Raw genomic sequence first — 16,580 nt, 5'->3', positions numbered from 1 at the left:
ACTATATTGATATGTGTTGTTTGACTTGTTTTTCAAAAAACAAGTAGCTGCTATCTTTTTCTGTTTAAGAAAGTCTTCCCTGCCGCTGAACAGTGCCACCTGGCCGAACATTGTCCAGCTGCGACGCCTTCACCTCACACCTGAGCAGCCCCTCTTCGAGGTCCCCCTCCGGGATGTCTGTAGGTGGGGTGGGGAGCTGGGTTTTCTATTCTGGAAAGCCCCCTGTGCGGAATGTTCATGCTGTACCCACGGGCGTCAGATTCTCGATCAGCAATGAGGGTGCAGAATCTGACCTGGAGAGTGGCGGATGCTTACAGAAAATAAATAAGTAAACACAATACAACACCGTGTCAGAATGACAAGCATAAAATTCCCCACCCACCTCAAAAGGCCACCTGCTTCACAACTTCACTCCCCAGACAGTCTTCACTGTGGAAGAGCAGGGTGCCTGAGAAGCAGGTGGGTGGGGGAAGCTGGGCGGTGCCCCATCCAGGCATAGCTGATCACCCTCTCCAGGGGCCTGGAAGGAACGTCTTGTTGATTCCCGTGTTTATGGTGTAATTTCCCAACTAAATTGGAAAGAAAGACTTTCATTTTGTGTGACTTGTATAAGTAGTTGGAATGCGATAAAAGTCTTATTTTGGACAAGGGCAAGTGGCACGCAGTCAGGAAGGAGCAGGTGCAGACCTGCCCGAGGCACGGACACGGGTGGCGGCTGCGAGGACAGAGAGCTCACGGGTGTGTGTGGAAGATGCATGGCCCTCGTGAGGCGTGCGGGCGGTTGGTGCTGTCCTCGGTTCCTGCCCTCCATCTAGTGTGGCCTTAGGGGTTAAAATGGCTAGGAAGCTAAAACTGTACTTTGAAAGCTTTGTGTTTTTATCTTTGTGTGTGTGACATCATTTCAATCAAGATCATGAACCTATTACTACCCCCAAGTCTCCCTGTGACCTTTGGTAGCCCCTCCCCACCATCCCTGCACCTGGGCAACCACTGATCTGCTTTCTGTCTTTATAAATTAGTCGGCATTTTCTAGAATTTTCTGTGAATGGAATCATACAGTAGGTACTCTATTGTCAGGCTCTGAACTTAAACAGAATTATTTTATGATTCATCCATGGTGTGTGTGTTGATAGTTCCTTCCATTGTGTTGCTCAGTGGTATTTCACCGTGTGAATTTACCACAATAGTTTATCTCCTCAGCTGGTGGTGCACATTTGGGCAGCTGCTGGTTTTTGGCTCTTATGAATAAAACTGACGCGAACCATCTATATGTAAGTCTTTGTATGGACCTAACGCTTTCTTTTCTCTTGAGTAGTACCTAGAAGCAGAATGGCTAGGTCATGTGGCAAGTGTGCAACTAACTTTCTTAAAAGCTGCCAAACTTTCTCCAAAATGGTTGTGCTGCTTTACACCTCCACCAGCTGTGCATCACTGTTCCAGGTGCTCTGCATCCTTTCCGGCAGGACGATCAATCCTTTTAATGTCAGCCCTTCTTACAGGTCCTACTTTCATTATTCTTACTATTGGCTGGAGTTCCAGATTCAATTTCAACTGGGCCAACCAGACACACTTGCATCTGTTTTCCTCTGATGCCGACCGCAGCCGGTGTGGCCCTGACGATGGCTTCCCAGCGGGGCAATGTCCCGAATGTGGAGACGCCCTGACCACATGTCTCCTGGTGGTGGAGTATCTGGTGGCCACCTTGTCGGCCCAGTCTGTGAAAGGGTGTTGGGAGTAACACCTATAAGCTGTACCTAGAATATATTTTTAACACCCCTAACCCCCTTTAAGCAATGCCATACCCTGAAATAAACCCCTAGTAAACTTCAGATGCTCATAAATGACACAATGATTATGTCATGCTCGGTCTTGCTTCACCCACATCAGATTCACCCACTCATCTCAAATTCAGTGATTCAAAGAGAAGCTCAGATCAAGCCAGGTTACCTGAAAACATGTCAGCATGTATTTCTATGAGATAAGGTTTTTCTTTATTTTGAAATAAAAGCTCATTACTTTGTTCAAATCTATCAGTCAGTTAGCAGTCAGTTAGCAATAACTTTTAATATCATCAGTGATTTAGGTAGTGTTCAAATTTTCCGGTTATTTTTTTTTTAAGCTTCCTTGTTTGAATTTAGATTTCCAACACATGGCAATTAACTAATCTGTCTCTTAAGTTCCATTTGAATTATGGGTTTATCTTCCATCTCTTTCTACTTTCACTTGCAGTTATGTGTTGGAGAAACCAGATATTTGTCATGCAAAATTTCTATACTCATAGTTACCTCTCTGATCTCGTGTAATGTGTACTCTGCTCCCAGTATTTCCTGTAATTATTTTTTTGCATCCTACACGACTTACAGAGCTTTTGGCAAGAATTCTTTATAGGTGACCTTGTTATGTGTCCACGAGAAAACACACAATATTTAGCAGATATTGGCGGCCACTGGTGATCCTGTCTAGACCTGTTACTTCATCAGGAGTTGCAATCACATATGCTAATTTGGTCACTTTTTGTTGGTGGTGATCATTAGTTAAAATGCATCACTAGTTCATGTCGCACTTGCTTCCAGTTTAAGTTCAGGACTTCATAATATTTACTTAGCCCCAGTGACCTTATCTCTTGCCTAGTCTTGGCGTGATCGTAACCTTCTCTCTTACCGGTTCCTAATAACACCAACACAGTTACTCATAATTGCTCTATCTTGATACTTTCCCTCATAATATGGACTCAACAGTCTCAGGATAATGATGCCAACCACCTTCGACAGTATGGCCACCAAGTCAGGTAACATTTTTGGTTCATTTTGTGTGCTGTTCCCTTTTTCCATGTGGCATAACCCACTGGGATGTCAATGATGGCGCTTTACATATTTTGAAATTATTCTTCTTAATTTAATTATATCACCCACTTGAGACTCGTGTTTGTTTCATTTTCCTTATTTTTTGGATATTTTATTTTATAATTATGTAAAATACTCACATGCTTATAAAGCAAAATCCCATCAAACACTGTGTATTCAGAGAATTCTAGCCTCTATTCCTCTCACTTCTACTCTTCTTCCACAAAAGTAATCTGTTAAATTTTATGGCTTATGTTCTTTTTTCTTGAAAATGCAAACATATTGTGTGTATGTGTGTAGAAACACTACACACACTTTCTTAAATTAGCAATAGAAAATTATTTCATTCATTTGTAATTAAGATACACATTTTTCTACACTATGTCCCCCCTCCCCACTATATGCAGGTGCCACTCATGGTGTCACAGAGAGGTACCCCTCAGTCCTTTTCATGGCTGCCTATTCCCCCTTATGTGCTCTACCAGAATTTATTCAACTTACCCTTATCATAAACATTTGGAATGTCTCCACCTTTTGCCATGACAAATAAGCTTTCTGTGCATATATGCCTACACATATGCCTTGTAATAAATTCTCAAAGTGGAATTGCTTAGATGAAGAGGTAAACACACGGATAAATGTAATGAATATCACACCGCCATTGGAGACGTTACATCATTTTGCATTTCCACCGACACTATTTCCCTATGTTCTCAACAACAAAGTGTGCTATTCACTTTTAGATTTTATAAATGTATTGAATGAAAAAATCACATATCACTGTATTTTAAAATTTCATCTATCTATTACCAAGTATAAGCATCTTTTATATGACTAAGGTCAATGACCTTGCTTTTTCTATAAAACATGTGTTCATACCTCTCACCCATTTTTCTACAGTAGCACTCACCTTTTTTTCCCATATTCTTTCTCTTTCTGGAAGATTGCTTTGTATATTAGGCAGATCAACCTGCTGTCAGTGACATAATTTATAAAGCACACTGAAGTTGCACAGCCACATTTAACTCTCCATAATTAAAGCTACTGAGAGCAAAGAAGGACAGATGCTAATGAGTACCCATCATTCGGGACAGAATTCCCAAAGGGCGAGTCCACATTCCTGCAGCTCCTATTTTCATGGGGCTCTCGAGGAAGGGAAAATAATGTCTCAGAGTTCCTTTCCTTTGAAGGGTTTAATGTGGCACGAGTATCACAGAGCAGGAAGTAGGGTGCTGTAAGAAGAGGGGATAATCAAAATGCACAAAAGTATCCACAGGTCTGTCAAATGACCTGCATAACAGCATCATAGGAAAGCAGAGCTCCCAGGTAAAACGTGAATGCACCCGAAGTTTCCAACCTCATTAATACAGACAGGTTTTTTAAAAGTTAGAAATTTTGAATGAAAAGTGAGAAGACAAAGTCCCATTAGATTTTTAATCTTGGCTCTGAAAGGAGCTTGATCTTATTTCATTGATGTTAATATTTAATATAAATTTTATTTCTTGCTTTATCAAAATTAGGGGAGAAAAAAAAAACCAATCTGGGTTATCCAAGGAAATATTACTGCTTTTTCGCTAGCCTGGATAGTCTTATCAATGGAATCGAACGCTATTTGGCATTGAAATGCTGCCCTTTCCCAGATGTAATATGCTCTGTGTGATGGATGGAGAAAGTCTGTTAGACTGTCCCGAGAGCTTCATACTGCCTTTCCTGCAGATGCTGTAAGCCACGGGACACAAGCAGGTCAGAGACCTGTGCGATTTTATTCTAATCTGAAGGGGAATTTTGGTTCATCTGCTCTAATCTCGTAATTACCAAAGAAAACAATAAATAAGTAAGTCCAGTGGGTTACCTCGTGGCCTTAAGCATGATGTTATTTACTGGGGTAGAGCAAACACCCAATTTCTCTCTCTTAGTTCCAGTGTCTTGTGGTTTTTCTCCTAAACTTTTCCTACATAATGTCAAATGTAATCAGAAAGTGCATACATCAGGGTCACCCTTTGCCACAGATCTAACCTATGTCACATAATAACTACCGTGCGGAACACGGGCCATCAGTTTTGCATTAACTCTCAAATTTAAATAATACAGGTGGGGTCTTGTGGAATGACACTTGGGTCAGTATCCACACTGGAGCTGGTCTGAAAGCTCCACGCCGGCCCGCCTGCAACTTCATTCTATCTAAGTTGGGTGTTTTCTTTTATCTTGAGGCTCAAGGACAGGGGAGGAAAGGTCATCTCAAGAGTAGTCACTGCGCTATTCTTGAACAAATGACCTCTCCAACTGGGCGACTGGACGCACGCTGCCGGGTCTGAGCCTGCAGAGGCCTTCTGTGTCATCTGTCTTCATTAGCAGTTCTTACAACATCAAAAGAATTTAAAGAAATGTCACACTTAACTTAAAAGACAGAGAACTAAGCACAAGCTTCTCACTAGTCAGGGCTTCAAACGCATCATTTTGATGGCCCAGTAATGCCTCTGTGTGTGAAGGTGACATATGAGTTTAAGTTGTTTTCACGGCATTGAGACATTCATAGATCCAGCACGGAGCCCTCTGTTCCCCCATTCATGATAAATGGTGAGGGTCTGACCCAGCTCTGCAACAGGACAGATTCAGTGCTTCTCTGGAACTCAATAGCCACAGTTTGCTTTATCATTGTTGGTGTCATAACCCCACTGCTAACAAACTCCTACAAAATAAGTTTTTTAGCTGAAATGGCCTGAAATCAGAAGCTGAATTCTATCTTGAATGCCATATCCACCTGCTGCTTCTCTTGTGAAATATAGTTAGCACGGGGAACGGAGTACATGGAGCTTGGCCAAATGGTTCTATTTGCAGTAAGTTACGGCGAACACTTCGTAATGGTTTATATCCCGGACACTGGAATGTGAATCTGGAATGCATTAAGCAGGACACAGGCTTGGGGTCATGTGGACCTGGTCACAAATTATCTCATGACCTCATGAAATTTGTTTCAACTCTTTGAACTTCATTTTTCTTATCTCTAAAACTAATGAAGTTTCCTTCTCCTGGAACTCTTTGTCCCTTCCATCTATTCGGTGTACCGTCTCATCTCCTTTAGTTATGGGCTGACAAGTTCAGTATCAAACAGGTCTTCCCAAACATCCTATTCAAAACAGCCTGGTGTCCTTACAGAGCATTCCCTGGACCACTTCCCTGATTCGCTTCCGACGTTACTTACCCTCTGGAATGTTACGTGTTTTGCTGTTCACTGTGTATGCTCCGGACTGGATTGTGCATTTTAGGTAGGGAAGGATTCTTGTGTGTTGTGATCATTGCTTTGTGCTCAGCATCTGAAACAACGCATGCTGTCTAACAACCTGCAGAATGAATCTAATAAAATTAATAAAGTAGGGAAAATAACTTCAATCTTAAAGGGATGTTGAGAAGACTAAATGAAATTGTTTATTCAGCAAATATTATCGACCACCCATTTTTGTATGTGTAAGATGCTTCACAGGTACGGGGGGGCACAGAGGTTAAAACTGCGTGGATCTGGTCCCAGGTGCATTGACCTCCAATTCTAACATTTCGTTACTTGTCTATGTACTCTGAGGAGGGGCTAAGTGGTGGAATGAGAGTGTACAGCTTGGAAACGTCAGGGGTCAGGGAAGGCTCCTCAGAAAAGCGGTGTTTAATTCAGGATACCGGGGAGTCAGGCTGGGGGAGCCGTTCCACGCAGGGAACAGCCCGTGTGAACGCACTGGGGTAAAAGCAATGTGTGTGGTGATCTGAAAGAAAACCAGCAGGGGTAGAGAACCATTCTGGCATAGAGAATGAGATGAGAGGGGACAGGCTGGGGGACCCCCACCACTGTGCCTGCTGCAACGTGCTGCTCAACAAACAGTAGGCTGGAAATAACCGATACAAATACCGAAGATACCAACCATAAATTCAGAAAGTTCATAAATTCAGAAGAAAATAATATGGCTAGATTTCTAGGGGTTGGTGGAATGCAACACAAATGACCACTGTGTCTGTCAGGGGCTAACCAGGAAAAAAGAAACCAATCTAGGTACTGCCAATACAAGACATTTAGTGCAGAAACTTGGTCGGGTGGTGCTGGGAGACCTGAGGAGGCAGAGGGGGACCTGTCCGTTGACAGAGGAGGAAGCCACTGTCACTGAGCGTGGAGGTGGCAGGCGGGAGCCGCCTGCTAAGGCCTGGGGGAGCTGCACTGGGCTACAGTGGGGCCGCCCGTCCCACCTGGGGGCCCTAGAGGAGGACGGCAGCCTCTTCCATAGAAGACCCAGGCAGGGGCAGAGGAAGGGCCACATTCTCCCGTCCTTCAGCCTACAAACTCCTCCTGCACAGCCCCGGTGGGAGGCCGGGGGCAAGGCCTCCTGGCAGAGAGGGTTTCTGTGATGCGGAGCGGAGTAGAGCAGGTCGGGTATGGTGCAGACAGCAGTCTCCCAGAAAACCCCTACACAGTCCTTTGTGTATAGGAGGAGGGAATCTCATGCTAGCTCCCTGCTCGTTCGGAGCTGCAAGGACGTTTTATAGGCTGACCTGTGTCCCCACAGCAGTCAGGGAAACAGGCTGTATTACACACATGCAGGTAAAACCCTGTTCTGGCTCAGGGATCTATAAATGTTACATGCAGTTCAGTGACATAATGTCAACAAACCATACTAAAGAGTCTCTTAGATATCTCTGAATTAAAATGTAAGGTATTAACGGATTTTAAAAACAATCTTATTTAAAAATGACTCTACTTAAATCAATGAGGTTAAGCAAAATTTAGACTGCTCAGATCAGTAGCAGAAAAAAAGTATTATCCATTATTCTACTATTCAGTTTCTATTAACACACTGATATTGAGAAGACCTTTTAAATTCACAAATTTATGTAATTTTAGCTACTTGGCAACAATAACAAAAGTATCTTGACCTAATAATTGTGGTTTTCCTGGGACATGAGTTTGAATTATGCTGGCATAGAGAATAAAGTATCTTTTTCATGGTCACTAGACCAATTCCCAGTGTGTTAATTTAAATATAGTAATTTATTACTTGTCTATTCAACATCAGAAACAGAGTATTATGATTACATAAACTTGGAAAAAATGCAGCCTTATTTCATTGTAGAAAATACAGTCTTTTTGCAAGTAATACAGTATGAATGGAAGTGAAAGAGTCGGTTCATGTTGTCTGAGGACAAATAAAACCATTTCAATGGAAACACATCTTGGGAGTAAGCCAAGATCCTGTTTAAATATTTCTTTATGAATTGGAAACTAACTAGAGAATAATTCTGATGAATATGAAGGTTGATCCACATTTTCCAAACATTTTTACATCTATTTGTATTTGCTAATTTTATATAGTTGAGATAATACTAAGCATAATTTTTATTTACAACAATATGGTGTGAAAAGTAGCATATTCGTTTCTACATTAGCACTATCAGTTTTTTAAAATAAGGTTTTTTTTCCTTCAGGTCTTCAGATTATACACACTTAAAACTGATGTTTTTGTGTTATATTACTTCTCTGTGGAATCTAAAAACAAAATAGCAGTAGACTCATAGACACTGAAAAGTGACTGGTGTTTACCATGGGGGAGAAGGTAGGGTGGGGGGGAGAAGGTAGGGTGGGGGGGAGGGGCATAACGGGCACAAAAATTCTCAATTATAATATAAATTGGTCACAGGGATGGCAGTACAGAATGGCAAATACAGCCAATGATTTTGCGCCATCTTCCTATGTTGACAGACAGTAACCGCACTAGTGGGGGATGAGGGTTTAATAATACGGGTAACTGTTGAACCGCTGTGTTGTATACTTGAAACTAATGTAAGATTGTATATCAATGATACTTCAATAAAAAAAGTTTAAAATAAACCTATCACAACCTTTTCTAAAAAACCTATACATTAAAAATGAAAAACTAATGAATAAATATATACATAAAGCTGATGGTTTCAGATCAATTTTGAGAATAGGCACCATGATCAACAAAGTTTTCTGTTCAAAAGGGAGAAAAAAAACTTGCTGAAAGCTGAGCTTTATTTTTAGCTAAATGAAAAAAACATTTCACAGAGTATTTACTGCAAACAGTCAATAAGTCCCACTAGGTCTAAGTCAATATATATCAAGTCAAAAGTACACCATTGCTTAGAAGTCAATATGTCTTACCAAACATATGGAGAATTTACATTAAAACAGGTCCCTGACATTTCCAATCCATTCCTCTCCCTCTTTCTTTTTCTCCTTGCAGTGCAACATACAGCCACACAAGCAAAACCAGGTGTCTAAACAAGTCACTCTGTGAAAAATTGCGCTGAGCTGGCTCTCAAGAAAATGGCCTTTTGTTTCATTGGCTCCCCACAGCCTGCTCGGATCTTGGTCCACCTGCCCGCTCGGCTGCATCCCCTGTGGCCCTGACTCACAGTGACCTTGGAGAGGGCGGCGGTGGTGAGTGAGCACACTAGACCCACACACCCACATCTAAGCCCCGGTCTGGCTCTTACTGGTGCCGAGATCTAACCTCTTTGGACCGAGAGCTCTGAGTTCTTTCTTCTGCCCCAGCATTAATGTTACTAAGTGTTCAAGCTCTAGCTTAAACTTTCCCATTGAGGACGAGCTGTCTGATGTGTACTTTGAGAAGGAAAGATCCGATCGTTATTTAGTAACAGAAGTCTCCCTTGCCTCCCAAAGGAGGTCTGCCCATTCCTGGACTTGGTTCTCTGCACAGCGACGTTTAACCCACTATCTCACTGGCAGGTTCCCAGCCTGGGAGGTGTTTTCTGGCTGTTGCCTGAGAGACTCGGGCTGGACGGCAGGGTCATTGTGCAGCGATGGAGGAAGAGGGGCCTCCTTGGCAGAGCCAACAGCCAGTCAGGGGCCTGATCAGGGCTTACATCCATCACACTCCTGTTATTATTTCAGGTTTGTTAAACCTAATGTAAGTCCCTTTCATTTTACAGGTTAAAGGGTTGCAGTTTGTGTTATCTGGGCACTGAGAAGGGACGATACTTGTTCTCCAGGCCAGGAGACAGTGAGCCTCACCCAAAGGCAGGACTCATCCTGACGGGCACTCAGGGCGAAGGAGCCCTCAGGCCCCGGGACAGAGGCTGGATCAGCAGGCAGCTGGGGGGCCGGGGAGCAGTGTCGCTCGCCCAGTCGCCTTACCCTCTCAGTAAGGAAGGGCATGGGTGTTGCCGCGTGACAGAGGACAGGTCAAGTGTGCTGAGCCTCAGCCTGGGCGGTGTTGCCTTGCCTTGGAAACATGGAGACTGACTTCCTGGGGCTGCTTGGCCTGAACTGTAGCCGAGTCAGGGGAGCCTCCAGAGGCAGTGGGAGAGTACGGGGAGGCCCAAGGGACCCACGTCACAGATGTGGGCATGCTTTGGGCCTTGGTGGCAGTGACAGTGACCACCACTTTACTGAGTTTAAGTGGTTAAAGGGACAGTAGAACACAACACTGGGGGAAAGAAAGGACTTGGCCCCTGGAGGCTCTGGTGAGGCACAAGGATTGACTGCAGGATGGCAGACCCTGTGGTTTGTTTTTGTTTGCTTAATCGGAAATTTAAAAAAAATAACAGAACCTGCATAATCTGACCATCTTTGAGGAAGACAATCTTGACAAGGATGGAAAACTGCTTAGATAAAGGAGGAGAGAGAGATTGGTTATGAGGCTGGCAAGATATTTTAGGTTACTATTCCCTGAAATGTGTTTGAAGGAACTCTAATTTCATAGAATTTTACTAAGTGTTGTGTGGGGAAAAATAAAGTTTCTATAGTCATAGTTCGTGTGCATGTGTGTCTAAAACCAGACATAAGTAAAGTAAAATGAATTTCCTCAGTGCATGATATCTAATAAGCTAATATGCCCGACAAATAGCAAGGAAAAGCTGGCTAATAGCACGCATCATTTCCCAGAGGCGTGTGACTGTGGCAGCCCCCTTTAGAGAAGCATCTTGCAGAATCATTGTTCACAAATCCAATTTTGCAACACATTGGTTTCTGCAATCAGGCCCTCACTATACCGAGAGCTCCTACAGCAAGTACACTCCATGTTGTTAACCTTTGTAACCTTAGTTTCCAGAAGTTTGGCACAGAATGAGTCCTCCAGAAATGTTTATTAAATGGAGCTCACGAAGGACCTGAACTAAAAAGAAATCAGGGTGGAGAGCAGGACCGGAAACCTGCATCTGCCCAGTTCTCTATTATTCTCAAATCATCGCTTTCGGGACTGGACTGCTCAGCAAGTCAGATTCGGAAGGCAGGCTTATGGGAAAGAAACTAGAGATGCTGAATTTGGGGCTGGAATGATCTCCCCAGGCTCTGTCCATTTTAATATAGAGGCTGAACCATGTTGCCTTTAAAAAGCTATCACAGAAAATCTCTCTTGGTTAAAAGAGACCTACTGTCCCACATGGTTGAGCTGGAATTACTGGTGTTACGGACAATGAGTGAGTACTAATGTGGCAAAGAAAGATAGCCTGACTTCCTGGAAAAACACAGTTTTAGAGTTCAAAAGTCTTTATTTGAATGCTAGCTTTCCTGCTTCCTAATTGTGTGGCAATGGGGAAGTTACTAATTCTAATTTCAATTCAAGTTTTTTCCATCTGTAAAACTGTGGGTTTAATAATAAGCTTTGAGCATATTAAATGAGGTGGCACACTTGCAGTTCTTTAGCTGTGTATGGGTCACAGTAACCCTTCAATTATAGAGAGTTGAAGAGCTGGAGAAATTCTAGGATCAGCCCCGGCCTGGATAAGGTGACATTTTTATAATCATCCTCTAAGCAGGTGATGAGATACCGAACACCATCAATGCAGAAACGAGAATGAGAGCTCTGACTTGGAGAGGGGCCATGCAGCCCAAACTCTCTGGTCATTTTCAAGACACAGGGTTTGTGGACAAAATCATTAAACTTCTATGAATAATGAACCACCACTTGCTGGCTAGGCAGTGTACAAAGCACACCTTCTCAGCCGATCCTCAGAACAGTCCTATGAATTGGACTGTTTGTGTCCACCAAGGTTCTAGCACAGTATTATATTCCAGGAAACAAGAAACCATGGTTATTTCCTGTGCCAGGAGCAGTCCCAGTGCGGCAGTGAGTGAGAGCAGCTGTACAGGGTGAGGGCATCTGGGGGAGCCGCAGGGCACGGCCGCAGTGCCTTCAGGGAGAGGGTGGGAGGGCAGGGGTAAGGACCTGAGTGATTGCACCTGGGTAGGTGGTAGCCAGATGGGGAGGGAAGACAAGCCGGGGCTGGGCCAGGTGTGCGCGCTCACTCCCACAGAGAAGGCGCACCTGTGAAGGGGCCCCTGCCGGGGCAGAGCATGGCAGTGACGTTCTTCAGAGATCTTAGTCTGATGACAGCTGGGTTTACCGGCACTCATTGCTTCCCAGCTGCACACCGGAACTGTAACATTGACTTCAGCTTTTTTTTATTTTGGTTGTATTGGTTTATAATTGAAGTATAGTCGATATACAATATTGGCACCCACAACACAGCGATTCAACAGTTACCCACATTATTAAATGCTCACCACAGTAAGTGTGCTGCTGCCTATCACTGTACAAAGATTGGCATACATACATGCCACATACATACAGTTCTCTGTGCTGCACTTTGATCTCCATGACGGATTTATGTCATGATTGAGATTTTGTGCCTCTTTATCCCCTTCACCTATTTCACCCACCCACCCTCCTGTTGCATTTGACCCTTGTTAACTGAGGTTTAGAAACTCATGATGGATCATCTAGGTGAGCTGCTCAGAGCTCGTGCCTGGAGCTGGGCTACCCGCTCTGCCATTGACCAGTCGTACGACCTCAGCACATCAGTGTAAGGTCTGTAAAATGGGTCTGTAAGTTTCATCTGTAAAATGGGAATGCTGATGTCACTTTCCTTGTAAGGGAAGGATAAATTAGCCAGCGTGTGACAACAGGGCCCAGCACACAGTCAGCCTGTATTTGTGTGGCCCTTGTGGCTAACCTGGGATTCTTCAGGTCCACTATCTGCATTTTCACAAGACTTCTTAGGGAGATTGACTGTCCGAATCGTCTCTTGGATTCGCAATTTATCTCTATTCTTTTACTCTCATAATTAGTGTCTTGAGGAAAGTTTCATTCCCAGAAATGTCAGATTTCTTAAGCTATAGGAATTTCCAAGAGGCAATTTCTTTATAGCACCGAATCTTTCTCAGTGTGTCTCTTCCCCTACGTGCACGCATGTTACTAGTCACCTCCACTTCATGCCCAGAGTTTTAAAACTCTGCTAATTTAGGAAATTAACTCAGCAGTTATATCCCTGAATGTCATGAGAAAGCATGAAAACTATGCAACCAGTCTTTATTTTCTGACCCTCAGGCTAAAAATCTGCAATTTGACTGTTTCTTCATTGGCGGCACCGTATTTGCACAGCCCTCTCTGCTGCGTCCCAACGCCACTCACGATTACTGTAATCAGAGATCCCATCAGGTCCCTCCGGAGGCACCCTTGCTTCTGCTGTGGCATCTCAGCCAGCACCTGCTTCACTCTTACCCACTCACAGTACAACAGGGAGCTCATTCTTGGGGGAACCCGCTCCCAGAGAGCGTGCTCCCATCCAGAATCAGGCTCGAGGGGAAGTGAGCCAGCCGGGGCACTGGCCTGCTGAACTGTGTGTCCTTCTATGTGTTCCTACACATGCCAGGATAAGTTTTAGTTTGAATTATTTTTGGAAAGCATGCTTAAAGGGAGTAATACAAGCCACTGCCCTGCCTTGGTGAATATATTTAACTCTTTTCCTGGAGAGGCTTGCAGTCCTCAGGATTACCTGTTACTCTGGACGTGCTGTGTGAGTTGATAGGCTGAGCCATCCTGGGGTGTCTGTCTCAGACTAAATGGTAGCCCATTAATGTGCTTCTGGAGTCCCTGGGTCTGCTCTTGGTTTGTTTATTTTTTTCTCTCTCTTCATTAGATTTTCTTCTTGCTTTTTCCCCTGTTGCATTTGTATCTGAATAGACAGTGAGCAGCCCGTTCACCCACACTCATCCTCACTGCATTTTAACTCATGCTTCTAGTAAATTATTCCATGAGCTCAGAAATTCAGCAGCCGACCTCCTGAGAATTACATCAGGTGGAGAAAAAAACGTCTCTAAAGAAAGGCTTTGAGAGCTGTTTTGATTAATATTTGCTTCCTTCTTAGACCTCCATGATGCCATTCCCATCGTGTCCCACCCGGACTCCCGAGACTGCCTCCCATCTGATCTCCGCGGCTCACCTGCTCTTCCGCAATTCTTTCTTAACAAGGCTGAAAATTCAAATACAACCACGATGCTTTCCTACTTAAAATCATCTGGGGTTTTCCACTGACCACAGTACAACTTGAGCTCCCTTGCATGAGATTTAAGGGCTTGCATGTTCTGGCAGATTCTCACCTACCTCACACACCTACACCTACTATGAACATTGGGAAATGCTTGCTTTTCCTTAAAAAAAAATGAAGCCTTGCCTCATGTCTGTGCCTTCAAATGTGTTGCAATCTCTACCTTGAAAATCCCTCCTTTTTGCTTCACCCTCTTGACATCTAGGTAACTTTGAGAGCACAGCTGAGGTCTCCAGGCTGCCTACAGGCCCTCTGGAGGTCTCTATCAGTGCATAATTGAGGAATTTCCATAATTTGACCACCCTTTTATTTATCAGTCTCCTCTACTGGTGTGGGGGAAATGGAAGTTCCTGTGGCCGGGATCCTCACCCGACTCTAACTGTTTGATGATGTGATTGGCCTGCTAGGCTGCTCCCACACACATGGACAGTGAGCAATTACTGACTGAGTCACTATGTAAAGAGCTACACCCGATGGTCTGGGTGGAGGCAGAGATGGAGGCGGATCATGAACCTGCAGACTGCAGGGTGCAGACAGGATCCTAGTGCTCGACCTGCTGCTGTAGCAGTGAAGCCAGGTATGAACCCTTTTACCCCAAGAACATTCCGTTGTCATTCTTCAGTCTCAGTGAACCCATGGTGAACCTGCCTGGGGCTGAAACCCTCAGACAAGACACCTGGGCTTTGGGCCCCTGGAGGGCGATGCGTGTACACGGCAGACTGAAAGCTCTGTCGTAGTCCTTTGGTCCTGGGGGCCTTTGCAGCCTCGTATCTGCCTCCCACTACGTCTGCCACCGCGTTGACGATTGTCCACGGCGGTTCCCAGCCATCTGCACACCTCTGCCTGACACTCCCGCACCTCCTACGGGCCAAGGTCTGCACCACGTTAGTTTGCCTTGGCGCTCATACAGCCCCAGGAGGAAAGGTTTCCTCTGCTGGTAGCTCCGACTCTCACACCTGTGCGGTGCCCAGCACTTTGCTGTCAGCTGCTGTGATCCTGTCTCCCACTCACAGATTCGAATCCCCTGAAGAGGAGGAAATGTTTGATTTCACTTTGCATTATCTGAGCTGACCGTGGAGCCCGACCAGGGAGGGCACCCTTATGAATCCGCATGGAAGGAATAAATGCTCTTTGCGATAATGTCTGTTCTGCAGGGGCGGCGGGGGTGAGGGGAGGATTTCTGTGTTTACTCACACTGATTTGGGCATGTGCTTGATTAGCGGTTCTCAGGAGGGCAGAGATTTAGTAACACCGGGAGATTATTTAGTAGACACCCTTCATCACTGTTTCACAGTTGTTAATAGTGTGGGGAGGAATCACCGAGAAATCTTGTTAAAATGTAGGTTCTCATTCAGGAGCTCAAAGGTAGGGCCTGGGATTTTATTTTCCTAACAAGCTCCCGGGAGACTGGCAGCCCGCTGAGCTGGGATCACGCTGAGCCATGGCCCCTGATTCAGAACCGCTGAGTCGGCCCCAGGAGCTACACGTTTCTGAGAATTTCCCAAGTGACTCTGATAACCAATGGTTGCCGTCTGTTTAAGGACTTACTGCATGTATTTTTCCAGCACCCATCGGGCAAGGGAGACAGGAATGTCCCTGACCTCAGGAAGCTCACAGTCTAATGGGAAAAACAGATAAGAATATGCTAAGTGCATTCTTATACCATGAAATAAATGCCAAGAAAATAAGATAATCAAGGCACTGAGTTGGCAGCGGTAATCGAAGACCTACATTTATGCTAAGATCTGAACGGCGTGACTGCACCAGCCACAGCCTGAGCAGGACAGAGGGTTTCAAACAAAGTTCAGAGCTTATGCAGAGAACAAACCTGTGCTGCCTGAGAGGAAGAGGTGGAGGGTGATGGGTGAAATAGGTGAGGGGGATTAAGAGGTATAAATTTCCAGTTATAAAATTAATGAGTCATAGGGATGAAAGTACAGCACAGGGAATATAGTCAATAATTTTTAATAATTTATATAGTGACAGATGGTGACTATACTTACCGTGGCAAGCATTTAATAATGGGTAATGATTGTCAAATCCTGGGTTGTACACTAGAAACTAATATGTCAACTATACTTCAACTTAAAAATAAGAAAAGGGAAAAAGAAATGCAGAGTCCAAGGCTCCCCTCTAGAACTAGTGGATCATAATTTGCATTTTAACAAGATCCCCAGATGATTTGTATGCAAATTAAAGTTGAATAAACATTGCTTTAAAGAATGATTCCTGCTCTAATATTCTACTATTTTCTGTTTTTACCTAATATATAATTAAATCCAGTATGAAGAAAAGAGTACACAGGGACTCCCAGTGGGGTTTTTTTTGCAATGTCTTGTGAATCTGTAATTATTTCACAATAAAAATTTTAAACAAACACAAAACCAAAAC

At 44.1% G+C, this 16,580-nt stretch overlaps 1 long non-coding RNA gene across 1 annotated transcript; it reads left to right on the top strand.

Moving 5' to 3' along the window:
- The first annotated feature begins 5,950 nt into the window (after positions 1-5,950).
- On the top strand, positions 5,951-16,358 carry LOC140850635 (uncharacterized). The gene is made up of 4 exons (XR_012133586.1): positions 5,951-6,109; positions 9,083-9,279; positions 9,589-9,753; positions 14,010-16,358. It is a non-coding gene; the product is annotated as an uncharacterized lncRNA (long non-coding RNA).
- The last annotated feature ends 222 nt before the right edge of the window (positions 16,359-16,580 follow it).

This window comes from Manis javanica, chromosome 7, assembly GCF_040802235.1.
Source record: "Manis javanica isolate MJ-LG chromosome 7, MJ_LKY, whole genome shotgun sequence".
NCBI classification, from domain to species: Eukaryota; Metazoa; Chordata; class Mammalia; order Pholidota; family Manidae; genus Manis; species Manis javanica.
This window is presented reverse-complemented; position numbering and strand designations above follow the sequence as displayed.